Source organism: Zingiber officinale, chromosome 8A, assembly GCF_018446385.1.
Source record: "Zingiber officinale cultivar Zhangliang chromosome 8A, Zo_v1.1, whole genome shotgun sequence".
Lineage (NCBI taxonomy): Eukaryota > Viridiplantae > Streptophyta > Magnoliopsida > Zingiberales > Zingiberaceae > Zingiber > Zingiber officinale.
Window position 1 is genome coordinate 104318334 of NC_056000.1, and position 8367 is coordinate 104326700.

At 37.9% G+C, this 8367-nt stretch overlaps 1 pseudogene; it reads right to left on the reverse strand.

Moving 5' to 3' along the window:
• Positions 1 to 226: 226 nt before the first annotated feature.
• Positions 227 to 403, reverse strand: LOC122013054 (annotated as a pseudogene).
• Between the last annotated feature and the right edge of the window lie 7964 nt (positions 404 to 8367).

Sequence of the window (8367 nt, forward strand, 5' to 3'; positions counted from 1 at the left end):
ATACTCACGGGATATAGTATTTTTCTTTAAGGAAATGTTGATTTAAAAAAAAAAATCCAAGTGCTTGGATTGAATCCAAGCGCCTGGACACTGTAGCGTGCACGAGTGCGTGGCATATAACCCGCAACATATCGGTACTATATATGTCAGATTCCAGCTGCGATCTGACGTGCAAATTACAGAAGGGACCAGGAAAGGACCGGGGATTATGGACTAGAGGATCTGATCTTGGTGCACTAGACTCATGTAGTAGTGTAACGCAAGAGCGACGCTAGATAAACCTGATGACACTTTTGTAATGTACTCTCTTTCATAAACAATAAATTTAATTTTTTATATCATATATTAAATTGATAAAAACAAATACTATACTTGATCTTGGTCAAAAGGTCGAGAAAGGTATGTTTTCTAACATCGTCAGCCTAAGATATTTATAAAAGCTTCTTTGCTCATGATGTTCAATCTTAAGATGTAAGACTAAAAAGAATCATGACAATTACTAATAAAAAATAATCAAAGAAAATTACTAATAAAGCTTAAATTTATTTTTAATGTGAAAAAAAAAGGACATTAACATAATTTAATTTTAGATTTTACCAAATTTTATTATTAAAGTTCTAGATTTTAATTAAATATAAAGATATATATATTAAAAATTTATATTTAATAAAAAATTAAAATTTTAAAAATACGAAGGTTAATAAAATAATTATAAAATTGAAAGAATGTTAATAAAAAATTATTTTTATTATTTTATCTTTACTAGCTAATTACGAAATAAAATTTAAAAAAAAACGAAAATTTAAAAATTAAATAACTAAAAATAAAATAAAATTTCTTTGGTGATATTTTAATTAAAACATCACCACCTCATTACTGTTTTGGTCAAATTATCACCATCTGCTAATTTCGTTCAAAACATCACCATCTTGATGATGATTTTTAAAAGCATCATCACCTTACTACTGTGCTGATTTCTTTGGTGTTAATTTCATCAAACATCACCTCTTACCAGATTGGGTTGAATTTTTGAAAATATATTATGCATGACTAGGAATACCTTGAGTATGATACTTTAGAGCGTGATGAAATTAAGAAGAGTTGCAAAAACCAACTAAACTTGAATTGGCACTCACCGTAGTTGTTTAAGATCATCAATGAGTTTTATCTAGACCTAGAGGATTTGAAATTCTAAAACTTAGACATGAAGTGGAAGAGGGGAGGGTATAGAAGGTAGATATGATATTCAATCTTGATTTTGGATTTCTTACATGAAGTTATAGGTATGAGTCAATTAACACACTGATTAAATCTTAGAAAATAGACTGTGTACAACTAGAAAGGCCTTTAATATGAGAGTTTAGGGTAAGGTGAGATAGAGAAGCACCTCATAAACCTACCGGACTTGGGATTGATTCCCATCAGAATTAGCTAAGGTCATCAATAGATTTTAGTCAAAACATATTGATGGATCTAGAGGATTTAGATTTATGAAATTTGTTAGTACAGTTGACACTAATAATTGAATTTTAATTTTGATGAATGATAAATGGTTAATATTAGATTCTATGTGATCTGATACTTTTACCAAGTGTGTTGGAATTGACGGGTCTAGAGGATCTGGCATCAGGCTGAAGCCCAGTTAGGTTCGAGGACCTGATAACAACCATAAAGATAGGTCAAGGTGTGACCTAATATTTGGTAGGAAGTCCAGCTGGGTCTGCGGGATGTTATAGTTGGCTGAAGTCTAGTTGGGTCTGCAGACCTGTTAACTGGTAAGAAAACCTAGTGGGCCAAGAGACAAGTTAAGTGACTGCAAATAGTAAGTGAAGATAAGTCATTAGAGAAGAGTGATCTAGTGAGGGTGAGTCCCAGTAGGACTATAGGCATTGGTCCAGCTTAGAGTCATTTGGAAAGTCTAAGCTAAGACCATAACTAGATCCTGGTCTTGGTAAGACATGACTATATAATTACACTAGTACACTATGTGGGTATTGAGCAGGACCATTTGTGGTTGTTCGATTTATACTGACTATATAAAAACACAGAACCTCTATTATTATGGATCTGCATACTCTTAATCCCGATATAATAACAAACACATATACTTAGTATTTATTTCTTTAATTTATCAATGGATGAGATTTATTCATTAAATCAATAGGCCCGATAAGTTAGGAGATAATACCATTTATATGGTGTGTTGTTGATTATAAAGGAAAATTGTGCCCTATTTATTTAGGTTGATGATGACCCCTTGAGGAGTGCATAAGGATTATCATGTAAACCCTGCAGGTGGACTTAGTCTGACATGATAATAAGGTTGAGTGGTACTATTCTTGAAGTCAGATGTTAATTAAATGAGTTGTCAGTAACTTATTTAATTAATGGACATATGATATCTTAAACACAGGGAGATTAACGCATTCATGATAAGTAGGATCCCATATTGTAATATGAGATTAATGCAGTAGTTCAATAATGACCCTTTAGTGGTATGAGTTATTATTGATGAACTTGAGTTAAGTGTTTGGGTCAAACACAGGAAGCTCAAGTTCATCAGGAGGCCAAAACCAATTCCTCCTCTCGGTCCCTGTTGTAGCCTCTATAAAGCCTCGCATTTACCCATTTTGGTTTTACTTCCTACCCAAGAAAGGGGTCGACCACATCCTTGCTTGGTTCCCAAGCAAGGGGCCGGCCAAGCTTGCTTGGTGCCCAAGAGGGGTCGGCCACAATAAAAGAAAAAAAAGGGAGTTATAAAAGGGAGATTTTTTTTCTCAACAGAATTTTTAAAAAATCTATTAATTTTTCTCCTTTTTTATCTAGTACCAAGGGTTATAAAAGGAGAGGAGGTTGTTGTAAAATACCGGAAAATAAGCGAATATTAATAAGGGAATTTTCTGAAATTTTTGGAGATTTTTCGGGAATTTTTAGGAGCTCATATGGACGAGTTTACGGGGATAAAAGTGGGTCCCGAAAAGGCCTGTTAAGTCTACCCCTTTAAATGAGGAAAAGTTGAATTTTAATATTCTTTTTCTTTTACTTTTCCTCTCCTTTTTCCCGTTACTGCAACCGACCCGTGCCTTCCGCCCTACATCGCCGTTTCTTCTTTCCCAAACCATCTGCCGAATCTCCCCAACCCGAAGTCTCCTCTCCTCTATGCGGCGCCGAGGCTTCTTCCTTTGCCCTCGCACCCGACCATCTTCCCTAACCGGCGTCGATTTGTGTTCCTCTCCAACGCGAAATAGAGCCTTGGCAAAGGAGGGAACCAGGCAGATCTCCTTACCCTTCACTCTTTTTCAGCGTCGACACTCCTCTTCGTTCCGATCCGTCGTCGGCGAGGAGTCGATCTTGGAAACTTGAAGAGGGGAAAAACTTGTTGTTTCTCTGGTATCCATTGATTTCTTAACTTCGTTCTGCTTTTGGTCTCAGCAAGAGGCAGTGAAGAGGCGTCGGATCTGTTCCACATCAGCCGTTTGGGTGAAGGGATAGCTATTGGCTTCACCAACTGTTGTCCGATCCTCTCCAGCCCTCTTCCGATTCTTCTTCCTCTCGGTCTCGCGGCGCTGCCTAATCGACGAGTGTTGCAAGAATCAGTCGGTCGCTTGTCCCGGATGAGCAGAGAGCAACGCTAAGCCCTAGGTCTTCACCGTGCCTTAAACCTCACCACCAGATCTTACTTCTTCGCCACCAGACGTCGGCAGAGAGGAAAGAGGTGTATCGAGTTGGTAAGGCATCATGTTAGTTTGATTGTTGAGATGTTTGTGTGGTCTTTCCTCTTGATTCGATCAGTGAGGTGAGGTTTTGTTTTTATGGTGTTGGAATTGTTTACAGTGTTCATGGTGCCGGCAACAACCCCATGCATCAGTGAGGAGGAATTTCCAAAGAGGTCTTGTTATGGTGTTCTTTGATCCAGCATTGGTTCCTTGTGTGGATCAACAGAGGGGAGGACCGGGGATTAAGGTAAGAAGTAAGGTAATTGGTTTGTATTGTTGATGAATTAGATATGTGTTGAATTGGAGATGATATGGATTACTAGATGGTTAGTATATCACTAGTTGATACATGATTAGTGTGATTGATTAGTTAAATGTAGATTTTGATCTCAGATATAGCTCATGGTTGGATTTGGTTATTTTAGATGATTAGGCATGTTGTAGTAGGTTGATAAATGGGAGGTTAATCAATAGTCGTGTTCGATTAAGATTATCCTAAATATGTTTGAGGATTTGATTTAGCCAATTAAGTTATAAGTAATTAGCTAAATCTGGATATCATGTATTACAGGACTCTGGTTCGAGACGAGCATCTCGATGTCGAATTTGGACCGGATACAATCCTTTTATTGGAGGCGGGTACTTTTGACTTATTGTCTTTGATATGCTTAGTAATGAAAATAATATGTTGCATTAATTGTGTTTCCTATTTGTTTCGGTTAATCACTGCCCAATACATGTTACCTGTTTGATTGATTGTTTGTTTGCATCTCGTATTGATCTTGTACCCGATCTATCATGCTCATGGGTAGTGATATAACCATGTTTCACATGTTCAAGACCTAGGTTTGATACCTTATTGATCAGTATATCTTGATATGATTTATTCACTATGGTGCCCATTGTTATATGTCCAGAGGTTGGTTTAGTATATTACCATGCTTAGTGACATGCACCATTTGCATGATCGCATGCTGTGCGATAGATTGCTCCATTATTGTCGAGCACTTTGCCAGTTTTCATCACTGTTCGGTGCTCCGTTGTGACGCTCATGGGTAGCGTGACACAGCGTGGTAGCACGTCAGTTTGACTCTTCCGGTGCTCCGTTGATCCGCTCAGGGGTAGTGTGACGCAGCGTGTAGCACGTTAGAGATTCCTCCCCGTCATAGTGTACCGGGAGATGAGAGCATTGCGCTCCCCCATTTATGATTTGGGGTAGGAGTACGTATGTACTCCGACAGCATCCCGTCCACTCGATCACTCATCAGGAGTAGTGTTGCTGAGTGCACGGTTGTCACAGCCCTACCCACTTGGTCCCACTTTTGTTGTGAGTTGGCTGACTGGCGTCAGGGGTGACCATGACATTGGCATCATATGCATGATGCATTTATTGTTTGTGTTTGTGTTTGTTGCACTTATATGCTGCACATTGCTTGGATACCTATGTTTGACATACATACAGGTCTTCTATATCTTTTGGACTGTTTGTCCTTATACTCAGGTCCTGGTTAGTACAGATTCTCTCCTGTCTTCTTCGGTTGCATTTACCTTTATTTTTATCAGGAGACTGTACGCATGATTAGTGCTAGGTGTTATTTCTTTAGTTTGCATATCAACTGTACCTGCTGAGTGTTGGACTCACCCCGCCTCCATTGTTGTTATTTTCAGGTTGATGCTGTCCGGAGGGAGTTCCAGTCGCTAGTCCCCACAGCACGTAGTGCTAGATCCCTGCAGACCTCCAGCTATTTGCTATCGTTTGTATTGTTTTTGATTCTCACTTGACTATATTTGGATTTGGATGTTGAATACTTAGATATTATATAATTTGTCTCGTTGATGGATTTGTCTTCGATTTTATACTACTACATGCCTGCTTGGACGGCAGAAGAGGTAAGAAAAATCGGATTTGGGCTTTACGAGTGTAGTTGAGTAGGGTTGATTTCGAGTCAGAGTATTACTATGTTGTTTATTTTATTAACTGCGTGGTTGTGACAGCCAGAGGCTGAATACATATATAAACTGCGTGGTGATTGATTTTATTTTCTGTTATTATTCCAGCCGCCTGTGGCTGAGGTATATGAGATGTAGAAAAGCTTCAGATTGTCCACCATACAGGGGAGATGCTGCCGAAATTTTCTCGGACAGGGACTCCTCTGGGGGCGTGACAATTTAGTGGTATCAGAGCGAGGTTATACGATCTTTTGTTTTCGTATTTTTGATGTTTGGGATAACCTGATACCAATTTATTTACTTGGTATCAGAGCGCCAAGTTTGATAATACTTGTAGGATTTTTGTATTTTGGATTTTCAGGATTTATCTGATACCAATTTATTGGTATCAGAGCAGGTTATGGATACCTGCTTTTGGTGTTTTGGAGATTTATCGGATACCTGTTGTTGGTGTTCTGGATATTTGGGTTAGCCAGGTTTGCGAGTCAAACTGGGCATTTTCGGATTTTCGATATGGTTATGTTTCGGATTTCCGTTTTGGATTTATTTGGATTTCCGGCGATGTTTCTCGTTCGGAGTTTGAGGTCAAAGGTTGGGGACAGGATAGCGACGCAACATCTCCAGACAGCAAATAGGTATGATGTTTATTTTATGATAGTTATGACATGTATTAGCACTTTATCTTTAGTACCTGTCTGGTTGTTGTAGCCATATTACATGTGATGGGTTAGCCACTGATCTGAGTCGACCCTCATAGAGATAAAGGATTATAGTCTCTGGTGATTTCTCATATCATACCATCAATAGTTTTAGCTTCAGTTACTACTACTAGGAGATGGAGGCACATATCAGCCTCTGCTATTGTTAGCTGGGTAATGGATGATACCTATATATTCCTGTGGACTTAGCAGGTAGAGTTTTTATACTCGTATCTTTTGGATAATAGGGTATCCGATACGATGAAAATTGGGCATTGGAGAGTTATCATGTCTGATCATTGTTGAGAATGATTTGAGGTTGAGGGATATTGGAAGATCAGATATTGTGATGTGTTGATTTCTAATGATTTATGAGAGTAAATGTTATGTGGTTGTTTGATGATCCATTATTAGATATTTGTTTTGATGATCTATTAGTGGATAACTATTTTGATGATTTATATTTGGGTTGTCATTGATGGTGACATAGTGAGTGTCATATATGATATTCACAGGTTTGATGATTATAGTTGGTGATCAGATTATAAATTGGGTGCTAGAGAGTTTATGGTTTAGAGTGCCTATGAGATTTTAATAAATCCGGTTAGATGTGATTAGTTAACAGGATGATAAAATTGATGTTTACTTCCTCTGATATTGGATTATGTTGATAAATAATGATTTGATGTTTTGAATGTTAACTTGCTCGCATGGGGAGTAGAGACTTATTCATCTGATATTATGTGGGCTGATATTTTTGAGGATAAAAAAAAAAATGAGAGTGTCTTGATGTTCTTGAATTCTGACTTTATCTTTTGGGTCGTATACCTTTATACATATGATTATTGTGGGTTTCTAGTAGATTATACCCGAGTGGTTAGACATACATGTCTGATTGTTTATTGGAGGTATTTGTCAATTAAAATCTATGTTGTGGAATGTGCACATATGTTTGAGTGTTTTATTGGATGTATCTTATCGATCTAATATGAGTTGTGATATGTGCAGATGTGTTGGGTATAATATTTGAGGTATCTCGTTTATTATATGATTGTTTTGAGAGTATACATGTGTCGATTATGATTTGTTGGAAGTATTACGTTGATTATATTCTTGGCATAGGTGTACATATGTCATGTGAGTGTTGTTGAGGTGTATTGTTGATTATACCTATGTTGATATATGCACACGGGTTTGACAGGTATTGTTGGAGGTATCACACTGATTTATACCTGTGCTATGAGTGTGTTTGGTGTGTACAAATTGGAGGATTATGTCGATTATACATATGTTGTGTGTGCATGTGTACCAGGTGTATGGTGGGTAGCATCATGATGATTCTACCTATGTTGAATGTAGAATGCTGAGTGTCTACATTATGTTATTGGTTGTATAACCCTGTCAACTAATTCTTCTATTAGTGGGAGACCAACCCCCTAGGATGATGATAGAGTTGACTATGGATTTGATTTGTTTACTAGGTTGTTTATACCTTTGGCTGCCCACAGTGATATGTGGTTGAGTGGTCTCGTGCAGCCTCTAGTTGGATAGTTAGGTGTCTTGGACACTTATGGATGGTTTGTGGTGGAGCGGAGCTCCCACATATACATATTTCGGATTGCTTGTAGCGGAGCATTGCTTCCATATCTATTGCAGATACATATTATGGATTATTTGTAGTGGAGTGTTGTTCCTGCATATTGAGGATTTCTTGTGGTAGAGCGTTGCTCCCACATATGTGGTGTTTTCTGTGATGGAGCGTTGCTCTCACACGGGTGGATCTATTCTTGGTGATTTGTATTGTGGTGATTATATTTCAGACATATTGTCGAGGATCTTATGGATTGGGAATGTCTGTGATACGGACATTATGTGTATTGGTTTTACCATTAGGGCTTGCGGAGCCTTAGATGTTTTCATGGGCTAGATGATTTGGGTATCCTTAGGATATTGGATCAGTATTCGTTATCGTTATTGATGACGTGGTGTTTTATTCCTGATTT